At 41.4% G+C, this 13819-nt stretch overlaps 1 protein-coding gene across 1 annotated transcript in view; it reads right to left on the reverse strand.

Annotated features, from left to right (window-relative positions):
* Nucleotides 1-13819, reverse strand: part of UNC13C (unc-13 homolog C) — a 1145854-nt gene that overhangs the window by 224436 nt on the left and 907599 nt on the right. The window lies entirely within an intron of this gene.

Below are 13819 nucleotides of genomic sequence, written 5' to 3' on the forward strand. Positions count from 1 at the left end.
TGGGATAAATGGATCTTAAGGAAGTAAACAGATAAAAATCAGTCAATTGTTCAATTAGCTAATCTATAATGTGTGAGTAAATAATCATTCTAAAGGTACCATCACACTAGACGATATCGCTAGCGATCCGTGACGTTGCAGCGTCCTCGCTAGCGATATCGTCCAGTGTGACAGGCAGCAGCGATCAGGCCCCTGCTGTGCTGTCGCTGGTCGGGGAAGAAAGTCCAGAACTTTATTTCGTCGCTGGACTCCCCGCAGGCATCGCTGAATCGGCGTGTGTGACACCGATTCAGCGATGTCTTCACTGGTAACCAGGGTAAGCATCGGGTAACTAAGCGCAGGGCCGCGCTTAGTAACCCGATGTTTACGATGGTTACCATCCTAAAAGTAAAAAAAACAAACACTACATACTTACCTACAGCCGTCTGTCCTCCAGCGCTGTGCTCTGCACTCCTCCTGTACTGGCTGTGAGCGCCGGGCAGCCGGAAAGCAGAGCGGTGACGTCACCGCTCTGCTTTCCGGCCGCTGTGCTCACAGCCAGACCAGAGAAGCAGAGCGCCGGGGACAGACAGCGGTAGGTAAGTATGTAGCGTTTGTTTGTTTTTACTTTAACGATGGTAACCAGGGTAAACATCGGGTTACTAAGCGCGGCCCTGCGCTTAGTTACCCGATGTTTACCCTGGTTACCGGGGACCTCGGGATCGTTGGTCGCTGGAGAGCTGTCTGTGTGACAGCTCTCCAGCGATCAAACAGCGACGCTGCAGCGATCCGGATCGTTGTCGGTATCGCTGCAGCGTCGCTATGTGTGACGGGGCCTTAAGTATTTCATGATAATTATTCCTTAGTTTCTTCCACCATGGCCTCTGCCATGTAATTTGTGACTTCCAATATCTGTCATCCAAAACGACGAGTAGCACCCAGTACCGTCCTGCTGTTGCTCCTCTAAGCCCACAAAAGTACATGTAAAATTACTGATATTATTTGCGTGTAAATCAGTGTTTCATTGGAAAGAAAACAGGTTAGTAATTAAGGGCAAATATAGAATTTTTGGTTAACATTAGAGCTGCTATTAGCACCGATGCATTCTGTTTAACTCAATTATAAATGCACTGATATAACTGGCATAAATGCAAGGGTAATATTATAGCTGACTCATGTATAGTGCTTTTGGCTTGTATTCATTTATGGACACTCTACATCTGGCTTATGGTACTACAGCATTTAGATTTATTTCATAAGCTAGCAAAGGCATCAGATTTTATTGATTAGCATTTTCATTAAGACACTTTTTGACACTATTAAGATGCAAAGGGAACAGTGAAACCTCTTGGGGAGAGGCTGTTGTGACATTTCCATTCCCACTGCTTTGATTTACACTTTTTCTATGGGGACTACTGTGGTTAGAAATAACTATTCACATTGTTTGAAGAGAAGCACCTTTTAGTGTACCTGCAGAAGAAGAGAAATGGAAACGTGACGCAAAGAAGAAGAATGATGATGCACTCAGCAGCCATACCACTGAAGAACCGCTACTAGGCTCTCAAGCAGGACAAGTATGAATATGTACATCAAAAGAGGGCTTTGCCACAAGTAACACCCCGGTAAGAAATCAGAAGCCTCTTAATGGGAGAAAAAGAAGTGCTGTGCTGAAGACGAGGAGAGTGGTGGTTGTTGGGGATTCCCTACTGAGTGAACAGAAGCATCTGTAGACCAAACATTACCTCATGAGAAGTGTGCTGTCTTCCAGGTGCCCAAATCAAAGATGTGTCTAATAGAGTATCAAGAATCTTCAGTTCTACAGATGACAACCCACGACTACTAATACACGTAGGAGAAAATGACACAGCAAAAAAAGGCCTGGAAACTATAGGCAGAAACTTTGAAAACCTAGGCCAGAAAGTCAAGGAACTGGGAGCGCAGTTGTCTTCTCATCCATCCTCCCAGTGGGTGGGCATGGACCAAGGAGATTGAACAGGATTCTAAAGGTGAACAGCTGGCTACACCGATGGTGCCATGATCAACGTTTTGGGTTTCTTACAGTGGAGGGAATGTGTATGATAAACTCCTTGCTAGTGATGGGTTGCAGCTTATGAAAACAGAAAAACACATATTTGGTAGTCGCCTTGATTCACTTATAAAGGGAGCTTTAAACTAGAGCACTATAGAATGGGAAATATAAAGCCAGGAAAAAATATGAAGCTAATGAATTCTTTTGAGAACCCTGTTACTAGAAGTGGAAATAAAGAACAAAAACAACAAATTCTGCATGAAAATAGAGGAGCAAGTGAAGCCAACTACAAACTAAAATGTGTCTATACAAATGCACAAAGCATGGGAAACAAACAAGGAGAATTGGAGGTGCTAACACAGGATGAGAGATATGATGTCATAGGCATCACTGAAACTTGGTGGGATGATACACATGATTGGAATACAAAACTGGAAGGCTACAACTTATTTATTAGAAACATGATTAACAAGAGAGGAGGAGGTGTTGCATTGTATGTAAAAAAAAAGTATATCTCCAGAGAGATCCAAGCTTCAGAGACTTGTAGCTCTGTAGAAACTGTTTAGGTAAGAATACAAGGAGAGAAGAACACAGAGGACTCTATTGTAGGTGTTTAATATAGGCCGCCTGGGGAGACTGGTACATGGATGACCTCTTTTTACATCAGATGTTTCTGATCTCAAAAAGTATGAAATAGTGATCATGAAAAATGTTATCTATTCAGTTATTTGTTGGGAATCTCTCTCTGGAAAAAGTAATTGGTCCATTGGTCTAGAAAATTCTTATCTTCTCTTGCTGACAACTTTATCTTTCAAAAGATAGAAGAGAGTACACTAATATCTGCAATCTTGGATCTAATTTTTACCAATAGGGAGGAAATGGTTAAGGAAGTAAAGGTGGCTGGGAATTTAGGAGACAGCGATCGTGCTATTCTGACATTTTGGACTATAACAGGAGGAAGATCAGCAAGGACTCAGACTTTAACATTGGACTTCTGAAAGGCATATTTTATTTGACTCATAAAGAGGGTAAGAAAGGTCCAATGGCTGGCTGTTCTAAAGAAATGTCCAGGAAGTATGGGAGATTTTGCTAAATGAAATTCTGACTGCACAATCTGCAACAATCCAGAAAAGAAAGAATAATTGGAAGCATTTAAAGAGACCAGGATGGATGAACACAGAATTTATTCACTTGTCATAAAGGAAAAAAGTGCTGTGTATTGCTGCGAGAGCCTCGTGCGAGTTTATCGCATTGAACTCGCAAGTGTGACCCCGGCCTTAAAATGAGGCTGGCAAGGGAGACCAAAAGCGGTAAAAAAGGATTTTGGAGGTATGTCACAAGCAAAAGAAAAGTCAAAGATGTTATAAGATTTTTACAGGATGAAAAGGAGTAAGTGGTAAAAAACTATATTGAGAAGGCCAAACTTTTAAATTACTATTTTGTATCCATGGTCTCTAAGGAAGCAACTATAACATCAACTGATCTCCACAGTGTCATCGAAGGAATAAAAACATCTACACTATCTATAAACAGAGAGATGTAGAAGGAACACTTAGCTAACTTAAATGAATATAAATATCCTGGTCCAGATGAATTACATTCTAGGGTACTGAAAGAGTTAGCAGAGGAAATTGCAGAACCACTAGCCGGATACTTTAAAAAATACTGGAAAACAGGAAAAATCTAAGAAGATTGGAGAAGGGCAAATGTTGTCCCTACCTTCAAAAAGGGAAAGAAGATGGAGCCAGGAAATTACAGGCCAGTGAGCCTTACTCCTATACCAGGAAAGATATTTGAGCAAATTATTAAACAACATGTATGTGAGTACTTGGATAGGAATACTGCTATAAACCAGAACCTGCATGGCTTTGTAGCAATCAAGTCATGACAGACTAATCTAATTTCCTTCAATGATGGAATCACTGACTGGGTGGATTAGAGAAATGCACATCAAAACCCTGTCATGGGCAGCCCAATCTCCAGAAATGAACCCCATTGAAAACCTCTGGAATGTAATCAAGAGGATGATGGATAGTTACAAGCCATCAAACAAAGGAGAACTGCTTAAATTTGTGTGCCAGAAGTGGTGTGAAAGACTGGTGGAAAGCATGCCAAGAGGCATGAAATCTGTGATGAAAAATTATGGTTAATCCACAAAATATTGATTTCTGAACTCTTCTTGAGTTAAAACATTAGTATTGTTGTTTCTAAATGATTATGAAATTGTTTTCTTTGAATTATTTGGGGTCTGAAAGCACTTTTTTTTTAATTTTCACCATTTTTCTTTTTTATAAAAAAATACTAAATTTATTGCTTGGGAATTCAGAGACATGTTGTCAGAAGTTTATAGAATAAAAGAACAATTTACATTTCACTCAAAAATAGAAAAATCAGACAAATTGAACATTTTGCTGTGGTCTCTTAATTTTTGCCAGAGCTGTATATAGATACAGTAGATAATTAGATAGATAGATTGAAGAAAAGCCGACAATTCAGCAGCCACATACTGTAAAATCACAGCAGGAGCCATCGGCATAGAATAGTTGGATTACATGTAGTATATAAACATAGAATAGCTAGATATACAAATGTCAGTGACATATGCAATTAATGCAGTGTGTGTGCAGCAGAGGGAAAGCCGATTGTTGAGGGCAGATGTTTATAGCCTGGGAAGGGGGTAATACCCATGGAGCTTCCCAGGATAGTAATATGAGCTCACAGCTGTATACTTAGCCTTTACTGGCTAATAAAATGGGGACTCCGAAAAATGATGTAAGGTCCCCCATAATAACCAGCAAAGCTAGGCAGACAGCTGTGGACTGATATTAATAGCCTAAGAAGGGGCCATGAATACTTCCCCAGGGCTAAAAACATCAGCTCTCAACCACCCCAGAAAAGGTGCATCTATCAGATGTGACAATTCTTGCACTTAGCCTCGCTTTTCCCATTTGCCCTGTAGAGATGGCAAGTGGGGTGATAGTTGGAGGGGGTTTATATCACCTTTGTATTGACAGGTGACATCAAGCCCAGAGGTTAGCAAAGGAGAGGCTTCACTAAGACGCCCCCATTACTAACCCCATAGTCATTGTATAAAAACACAGACACCCAGAAAAAAGTCCTATAATTGAAAGAATGACACAGACTCCTTAACCCTGCTGTTCTGTTCGGTCTGGGGAGACCTATTTTGAACTTTGGTATTTTTTGGGGTGTTCAAGATGCGGTTCTGAAACTTGTGGTTGATTGACTTAAATGAGGATGGGTCGGTCGGCCACGGGTTTCAGAGCCGCATCTTGAATATTTTAAAGAATATTGAAGTTCAAAGTCGTCATTTTTGACCAACAGAACAGCAGGGTTAAATAAATCTTAATTGAACCATACTTATGACATCGCTCATTCCACCAAAGCCATTGTCTTCTGCAAAAGATTTAAAAAAAAAACAACAATATTCCTCACCTTTCTGCTGAGAAGATGATCATCCATTTGTCCCACGACGGGTCTAGCTCTGCTACATCTAGATGGCAGGCTGCATGGTTGCCAAGCTACCACTGCCTATTCTCTCGTGGTAAACTGGTAGGACCTGTCTGATGTCACCGAGAGTGTGAGAAAGTTCTCAAGCTTGTGGTGCTATCAGAAAGGTCCTGGGAGTTCACAGCCAATGAACTCACTTCACCTATCTGATGTCAGCAGGAGCACCTATAGAAATTTTCCTATGGCGCTCTCGCTAACATCAAAACATTGCTGGAGATGTCAGTGTCCATGTGTGTAATACTTGTGGCACACATGTGGCAATTGTATGCCGCCCGTGTGCTGCATCAGTACCACAAAGTGGGACCAAGAGATGCACCCGCTGTGTGGTACTCATTATTATTTAAATAAATAATGTAAAAAATGGCATAGGGTCACCCCTATTTTTCACAACCAGCTTTGCTAAAGCAGGCAGCTGGGGGCTGGTACTCTCAGGCTGGTAAGGAGCCATGACACCCCCAGCCTAAAATTTGCAGCTTGCAGCTACCCAGGAAAGGCACATCTGTTAGATGCGCCAATTCTGGCACTTTGCCCAACTTTTGCCACTTGCCCTGTAGCAGTGGCAAGTGTGATTCATATTTGTGGGAACCCACAAATTGTCACCTGACAATACAGTAGTGAACCATGTCACCTTTGTATTGTCAGGTGACATCAAACCCACGGATTACTAATGGAGATGCATCTATAAGACACCTATCCATTACTAATCCTACAGTTATATGGTAAAAAAAAATACACAGCCAGAATAAAGTCCTTTATTAGAAATAAAACAAAACACACTTTTCCATTTTTATTTAAAAATAATAAACACAATGAGATTAGGCCTTTGCTGTACCTATGTACAAAGAGCTGTGCATTCTGACCTCCAATCCCTGCATTGGAAAAGCCAAAAATCTTGCTGGGATGGCTTTCATTTTTATGCTGGCTCTCATAGTTCACTATAATTAGCTGGGTTAGTCCATGTGATGTGATAGCTACAAAGCACTATGAGGATGGCCATGTGGGCATGCCTTATGTTATTAACCTACTCTTGGATTCTTCAGTAGTGTGAAATGGCACTGGGATTTTATATTTTTTGTGATCCTTGAGAATTGAATCGTAGACTGTTCAAATTCACGTGCACATGCAAATTTCAGGAAATTCAACTCAACTTATCTGTAGTAGTATTTATTATTTCTCAGTTATAGCAGTATTGTTAGTCTTTTCACTTATTTTTATAGAAGATACTCTTTTGCGTCCATATATTTAATATGAAGCATGCTCAGATTCTACGTTTTCTAATTAAAGATAGTCATGACTATCAGAAACACTAAAAAAAGACAATACATCTGGCATTACATTTTCTGCATTTCTCTAATTTAGAAAAAAAGCGTGAGAAATTGTGTCCTATTTTCTATTAAAAATGTAGAGGTTAATAGCACTTGGGAAATAACCAAGCTGAAGAATAGTTAGAACTCGACCTCTCATTTGTAGCTACAGTACCATGTGAGTAAGAAAAACTGTCTTCAATACTGCGGAAAGCTATTATAATGTTCTATTTATTTATTATCCCTCATTTATATACAGTAATGCTATTCTACAACCCAGTAGACATAAAGTACACTTATAGTACATACAAAACCTTCATTTTTCTACTCATTTAGAGATTCCAGAGCAATGTTTAATTCTAACTCTTAAAGCTTTCAATTTAATACTAAAATGTTACTTATATAATTTAGCTGCATCGCCCACAAACAGCTATTAACTAAATGTAGCTAGGATAAATAGACAGTAAGTGATGCCAAAATCTGTCAGGATAGTGCAAGCCGTTACTACCCATTTTGTGTTAAACAACCATCTGCTTATCTTCCCAGTACAGTGAAATACTAACATGTGTTATATCACAGTTATCCTAAGAACTATAATTACCACAGTTTTTTGGCAGGGTAGCAAGGAACATTTCAAATGGCTTTGTATTAAAACAGATGATAAAAATATCTATTTTGCATCTCTATCAGAAAGATTTATGACACTTGCTGTATACAAGATGAATAGAAAAAATACAGCTATGGGCTAAACATGTAAAATGAAACCCTAAGTTGTTAATACATGGAGGGTGGCAATCACTTTGTAACAGTCTTAACAAAATAAATGTTATACATCAATGTCATTTGCTGATGGCTCCTTTTAGGCGGGAATCACACACTCCATAGTCATGTTTCATATTTGATAGCACTGTTTACGCATTCTGTGCAATCCAGAATATTTTCTGTTGTATTGACAAGGACTCTGAAAATACGACTTTCATAAAATAGTTGACTTTTCTTTTTATTAAAAGGGTTTTATGACAACAGACTTGGAGGTTCCACCCAACGATCAGTATGTGCACACAATGCCTTTTTCAGGTGAATTCACTCTTGCGCTAGTGTACTTTGCTTTGCCCTACTGAGGGTAGAGCTCAGTGCTGCAATGCACATTCACCGGCTTTACTTCTGGGTCATCGGAGCTCTGTGGCCTTTCATGGCGCATGCGCATTACAGTACTTTGCTCGGCCTTACTGAGGGCTGAGCAACGTGCGCATGAACTGGAGAGCTAATTGAGGGACGCTGTGTGGATGACGTAGGACGCATCAACCAGATGAAGCAAGAAAGCTGGAAGGCAAATGCGACCAGAGAGTAGATGCCAAATCAAGACCTGAGACACCCATCGGAATGGACTCTGTCATAAGGGGGAATTATAAAATGTATTTTTGAGGCTATGCAGAGAGGTTTGAGACTCATAAACATCTTACTAAAATACTGTAAAGCAGGCGGTGAAAGTGTTGTCATTTTATGTGTCAGAAGATCCAGTTTTTCTCTCGAGGGAACAGTGTTACTATAAAGTTTACACTCCTGCAGCGGTATCAATGAATAACTCTGTAATACAGTTTTCTTATAACATTGTAATGGATTTCTATCTATATTTAATGCTGGATACAGGAAGCATGACCCTAAAGTTTGCAACAGATTACTAGAAATACAAACACAAACTGTAGTGACTCCACAAATGTATCAGGAATGACAATGAGTCAAAGCCATGTAACCTATGTTCCATCAAATGTCAATTCCAGGCCAAAAACCGGGCTGATACATTTATTCACTTTCCAGTTCTGATCTAAGTGATGCCATACTTTGCTATGCTCGTAGTTCACAGTGTCATATACGGTATAAAAAGTAGTGCCTTGTGAAATATAATCTCCTGAGACTGGTGTTTGTTGAAATGTAACAATAAAAAAATCGTTTTTCAGGTGTAATAAAGAACAAATGTATTTAATTATAGTTGGTACATTACGTAGAGTACATCTAATTATTTTCACACTGCGTAGGTGTAACTTATTGAGCTTAACCTTGAAAAAAGCAGTTATTTGTCTTCAAAAAGGTTAGTCGAAACATGTATTCTTTAAGGTAGCTATGGTTTACATGTGATCTCCATGCATAAAATTTCCGGTCTTCAGGGTATGGGCTAAGAAATAGAATTCTTAAACCGATCTGCAATCAATGGCTCTTCTGCTAAATCTGCAATTACTAAGGCTTCACGACAGGAAGTTCAGTGCAATTCACCAACAGGGAATTATCCTAGTGATAAAACTCATTACAGCAATTAACTTCATATAATTTCACCTTTACTTTATGGAAGAACTGTGGACCGCATTACCTGCTGTACAATTTTTTTGTCTAATGAAAACATGAAAGTGGATAGGACTAATTCCACTAATGGCTCATATTAATTTCAGCAATTTTACGATTTAGGTTTTAGGTTTATTCATTTTATCGGGCAAAGGAATAGGTTAAGTACTGTCCGATTGCATTGCTTTTCTGCAACAAATATAAAAAGAACGCAACTTTCTGAACAGTCTGGAGTAAAAATGTTGACATTTTGTGTATACAGCTCCTTTATCTAGACTACAAACAAGTTCCTTGTGTACTCTGGTCCAGCAGCCATGCATGACTCGGGCTGACCCTTCCCCTACTGTCTACATATTTACCAAGATGAGGGCAAAGACTTAGTGATATTAAACTGTAAACAGGTTTCTAAAGTTTTCAAAGATATGTCCATGATTTATATTTAATCAGTGCTGACAAATATCGTACAAAGTTCTAAAGATTGTTTTGCCAATAGCATAACAAATAATAAACCAACATACAAAACAATAAATAATACTATCCTTGTATCTCAGTTATTTCCTCTTCAGAGTGTGACCCACTGTGCTCCCTAAGAAAGAATCTAAAGAAAAGCCCTGAAAAATCAATGCATGAATACTCCTACTCTTAAGTGCCTGATATAGCAATAATCAGTTGTTCACCAAAGCTTCGTGCACATGGCAGATAATCATTTAAATGATGACCGATGCGATCGCAACTCTCGACTTGAAAACAATGTCAGACAAGTGTTTATATAAGACGGGAATCATGAATGAAATGGTTGAATAGCGATTGTTACATCGTAACAATGAGCTCTGTTCACAGAGACAAATAATTTGAAGTGTAGGGGATAAGTGATAAAATTCATCTCGAATACATGAAGTCATACAGTAATGTACAAACATTTCCATTGATAATGTATTAAACAAAATGCAATTGAATCAGTGATAAAATATTAGCTAATCAGTTTCCCTATTTTATGTAAACAGTAGCATTTATTATAATAATGATGAACAAAATGACACAATCATTTGCTCGTTCCAATGTTCCAACTGCTATGGAATAATTGCCCCATAAACCGTTCAACTAATTAATGAAAGCCGTACTATTTAAGACTTGAATTTCCTCATCTCCACATCTCTTTTTTGCAGATCTAGTTGTTGAACGAGTGACCAATCTCCGTTTACATTACACTATTTTCAAAGGGTCAAGGAGAATTGTTATGCTTGCATAAAAGATTTCATGCACAATGTATGAGCGCGGATTTTCCCACTAACAAAAGTTCATTTTAATCAATAGATCTAGGAATAATAATAGCTTCCACAATTCGATGTGTTTAAATAAAATGTCCCTGTGATGAGATAATTTTATAAATGTTCCCCTGCTGTATTCTGTGTAATGGCTGTGACTCACGGAGGTGCGAGGCCGATCGCTGCTAGGTGTCAGCTGATTCTGACAGCTGGCACCCAGTACTAGGTGCCAGGAGCGGTCACAGACCACTTCCGGCACTTTAACCCCCAAAATACTGCGATCGAACATGATTGCAGCATTCCAGAAGCCGGCACAGGGGCTGACAGCCCCTCTGCTTTGGAACAGAGACCCTGCGGCTCGATGTGGACTCCCGATCATTGCCATGCAGTTAGATACGGTGAGATCCCAGCTAGCACTGGCTAAAGGCACCGTCACATTAAGCAACGCTGCAGCGATCTAGACAATGATGTCGATCACTGCAGCGTCGCTGTTTGGTCGCTGGAGAGCTGTCACACAGACAGCTCTCCAGCGACCAATGATGCCGAAGTCCCCGGGTAACCAGGGTAAACATCGGGTTACTAAGCGCAGGGCTGCGCTTAGTAACCTGATGTTTACCTTGATTACTATTGTAAAAGTAAAAAAAAACAACTACATACTTACATTCCGGTGTCTGGTCACGTCCCTCGCCTTCAGCTTCCCGGACTGACTGAGCGCCGGCCGTAAAGTACAGTGGTGACGTCACCGCTGTGCTCTGCTTTACGGCCGGCCAGCGCTCACAGTCAGTGCGGGAAGCTGAAAACGAGGGACTTGACCAGACACTGGAATGTAAGTATGTAGTGTTTCTTTTTACATTTACAATGGTAACCAGGGTAAACATCGGGTTACTAAGCGCGGCCCTGCGCTTAGTAACCCGATGTTTACCCTGGTTACCAGTGAAGACATCGCTGAATCGGCGTCACACACGCCGATTCAGCGATGACAGCGGTAGATCCAGCGACGAAATAAAGTCCTGGACTTTCCCCAGCGACCAACGATCTCCCAGCAGGGGCCTGATCATTGGTCGCTGTCACGCATAACGATTTCGTTAACGATATCTTTGCTATGTCACAAAAAGCAACGATATCGTTAATGATATCGTTATGTGTGACAGTACCTTAACATTGCTAGCGGGGATCTCATCGCAGCTCAGCCCGGCTGGGAACGGAGCCCAGTGACCGTAGGTAACCTCTATGATGTCACCCCCGGTCACTGAGCGCTCATGGTGCTAGCGGGGATCTCATCACAGTGAAGCCAGGCTGGGAATGCAGCCCAGTGACAGGAGGTAACCTCTATGATGTCACCCCAGTCACTGACACTGTTTCCCCAGCAACTCATACACCAGTGGTTTTCATCCAGGACGGTCGCATCTTGGCACCATCCAGGATGAAAACTAATTATCCCGGCTCCCCGATCCCCCCCCACCAGCTTTCTGGACCATGACTCGTGTATAAGCCGAGGGGGGGTGGCACTTTCAGCACAAAAAATGTGCTGAAAATCTTGTCTTATACATGAGTATATAAGGTATTTATATTGCAGGCGGTGGCTGATGAGTACACCCATCAGATGAACCTGCTCTCACGGTTATTACCAACATCAGGGAAAGGCTGATGGGGGTAATAGTCTTATCAGCCGTTGCCTGTCTTTTATCACTTACATGTAGCTCTCAGCATTCTCTCCTGCTCACGCTGATCACTGGCAAAGCAGGGGAGAATGATAAGAGCCATGTTCAGCACCCAGCGACAGGAAACAGAGCTTACTGTAACACTTCTTCCCCGGTGCTGATGCATGTCACACAGATGACATCCATGTGTGTTATGCATATGCACATATGCAGGAAGTTTTGTGGCCCATGCTGACATTAAAAAACGGACATGTCAGTGTGTTTTTCCCAATGGAAACGTTGTTAGGGTTGGCGGATAGCGCCAAATAAAATAAATAATAAAGTGCAATCGCAACCTGGGGTCCATCGTGCAGAGATGGAAAACTGCTGCTAGTAAGCAAATGATGGAACACTAGGCGAGCGATTGCTTGCCCATACTGAGTTAAAGCCACTCAGTGTGAACAGCACATGGATTGAACTCGCACGCAGAAACAAAAGCAGATGCACTGCAACAGAGCTGTGTCACTCACACACAGAAACGGAACAGATGCTCTGCAACTGAGCTGTGTCACTCATGCACAGAAATGGAACAGATACTCTGCAACTGAGCTGGGTCACTCAGACACAGAAACAGAAGAGATGCTCTGCAACTGAGCTGTGTCACTCGCACACAGAAAAAAAGGAGGTATGGTGCTAGATATGACCCCTGTTAACCTCAAAGGGGAACGTATCCCGCTAACAGGGTAAAAAGCAAACAGGGGTTACACAATCAGCAAATGCACCCAACCGACTCCTCTCCGGAGATGCCAGAATTCTAATGGCTAGACGTCAGCCTGAATTCACACAGACAATCTTCTCTCCGGAGAACCAGAATTCTAATGGCTTACCGCCGACCCTGAGCACATGCTGGAAAAGACCACACTGGTGCAATGTCCCATACACACATGTAAGGATAATGATATTAGTGTACCTGCTTGCACCTCTGAGACACTTTTGTATGTTCATCCCATGTCCAGTCGGAGGACCTTGATCGCGGACCTGGACCTATCCAGAACTGCCACATCACCAGAGCAGCTGAAGACCGACCACTAATGAGACGCCACCACATCATGAGCATCCTCAGTAGGGAGATTTCTGGGCTTAGTCTCCAGAGCATCCGTTCGTCGCTGCCTACCACTGGTTACCATAGACTTGGCTGAAGAGCCAGCAGTAACCAGATGAACCGGACGAGCCTGAGCAAGATGCTGGGACCGACCTCTATGCACAGCAGCACCTGCAGCGGCAAAAGCTGAATGGGAGACCACAGAAGCAGGAAAGGCTTGGGATCTACCCTGTGCAGGGGAAGAATACTGGCGCCCAACACATGTGCGCAGACCCATTTACTTGAATAGGAAATAGTGCTTTATTCCTCCCGAGTCTCTCCGTATGGCTAAGTAGTACTGTACAGCCACATATGGGGTATTGCCACATTCAGTAGAAATTGTGGGCCAAATTTTGGTGCCATTTTTACCCACTTTTTGTGTGAAAATGTAAAATATTTGGCTAAAACAAGATTTTGGTGGTAAAAATGTAGTAATTTTATCTTCACTTCACAATGGTATACAATTCTGACACATATCCATGGTGTCAATATGATCACTGCATCCCTAGATTAATTCATTGAGAGATGTGGTTCGTAAAATGGGGTCACTTATGGGGGGTTCTGCAGTTCTGGCTCCTCATGGGCTCTCCCAGTGG

Source organism: Ranitomeya imitator, chromosome 4, assembly GCF_032444005.1.
Source record: "Ranitomeya imitator isolate aRanImi1 chromosome 4, aRanImi1.pri, whole genome shotgun sequence".
NCBI classification, from domain to species: Eukaryota; Metazoa; Chordata; class Amphibia; order Anura; family Dendrobatidae; genus Ranitomeya; species Ranitomeya imitator.